This window comes from Colobus angolensis, unplaced genomic scaffold (genome assembly GCF_000951035.1).
Source record: "Colobus angolensis palliatus isolate OR3802 unplaced genomic scaffold, Cang.pa_1.0 Scaffold500, whole genome shotgun sequence".
Lineage (NCBI taxonomy): Eukaryota > Metazoa > Chordata > Mammalia > Primates > Cercopithecidae > Colobus > Colobus angolensis.
The window spans coordinates 444436-446216 of record NW_012118489.1 but is presented as its reverse complement, the minus strand read 5'-3'; positions in this window follow the sequence as shown (position 1 = coordinate 446216).

Here is a 1781-nt window from a genome sequence, read left to right as displayed (position 1 = left end):
GCCAGGATGGTCTCGATCTCCTGACCTCGTGATCCGCCCATCTCGGCCTCCCAAAGTGCTGGGATTACAGGCTTGAGCCACCGCGCCCGGCCGGCATGTGTTGTTAAGAAATGTAGCACACAAACTTCCACCCACTGCAATGAAGTAAACACCGAGGTGAGGAAGCCTGGACTCTGGACCTGGCAAGAGGCAAAACCATTACTGTGCACAGAGGGGAAACGGCATCTTTATAAATAGAAAGGAGAACTGGGCCAGGCGCAGCGGCTCATGCCTGTGATCCCTGCACTTTGGGAGGCCGAGGCGGGCGGATTCCATGAGGTCAGCAGTTTGACACCAGCCTGGCCAACGTGGTGAAGCCCTGTTGTTACTAAAAATACAAAAATTAGCCGGACATGATGGTACGTGCCTGTAATTCCAGCTACTCAAGAGGTTGAGGCAGGATAATCACTTGAACCGAGGAGGTGGAGGATGCAGTGAACCGAGATCTCGCCACTGCCCTCCAGCCTGGGTGACAGTGCAAGACTCCATCTCAAAAAAAAAAAAGAAAAAAAGAAAAAGAAGAAAATAAAAGAGAACTGAAGCTGCTGAAAACCCATGGTTCCTGCCTCCTCCCTGACATCAATTTAGGATACTCATACTTTGCCTTACTGTAATAGCTCCAATAGCAAATGAAAATTAAACTGTACAGGGGGCTGGGCTCAGTGGCTCAGGCCTGTAATCCCAGCACTTTCAGAGGCCGAGGCGGGCAGATCAGACAGGACTTGAGGTCAGGGGTTCGAGACCAACCTGGCCAACGTGATGAAACCCCGTCTCTACTAAAAATCCAAAAATTAGTGGCGTGTGGTAGCACACACCTGTAATCCCAGCTACTCAGGAAACTGAGGCAGGAGAATCACTTGAACCTGGGAGGCAGAGGTTACAGTGAGCCGAGATCATGCCACTGCACTCCAGCCTGGGCGACAGAGTGAGGCTCCATCTCAAAAAAAAAGCCTGTGCATGGGAAAACACTTGACAAGCTGCACTCCACAGGTTGGTCTCCCCATCTGGCCTAGAAGCTACCAGGACAAAGGGACTGTGCAGAACCACCTCCAGAACCCAGCACCTACCCCTGTGCCTGGCACCAGTTCTCCCAAAGCCAGGTCCAGAGACCTAAGAGTGTATGCCTCATGCCAAAAATAGGAGGAGCAAAATTTTCCCCAATTTTCCCAGGTGTGAAAAGGAACAACTTTTTTTTCGTTTCCTTGAACTTTTGAATCTTTAAATTTTTTTAATACATAGAAAAGAATGTATATAGTATATGGTGATTATAAAGCAATAGTAATAAAATAAACCCCTGGGAACATGTACGGGTGCCAAAAAAAAAAGGAATGGCTCACAGAAAGACATTTCAAAAAGATGCGGAAACCAGCTCGAAGACATTCCCGGTGGCCATATGAACGGCAATTTGAGCATCAAAGTGAATTCAGATTGTAAACCAGTGTATGAAACAGGAAAGCAGAGCCAGGCATCGTGGCTCACACCTGTAATCCCAGCACTTTGGGAGGCTGAGATGGGAGGATCGCTTGAGGTCAGGAGTTCGAGACCAGCCTGGGCAACATGACAAGACCCCATCTCTACATAAAATTTAAAAAAATAACCGGATGTAGGGCACGTGCCTATAGTCCCAGCTACTTGGGAGGCTGAGGTGGGAGGATCTCTTGAGGCCAGGAGCTCAAGGCTGCAGTGAGCTATGATCGCACCACTGCACTCCAGCCTGGACAATAGAGCAAGACCCTGTCTCA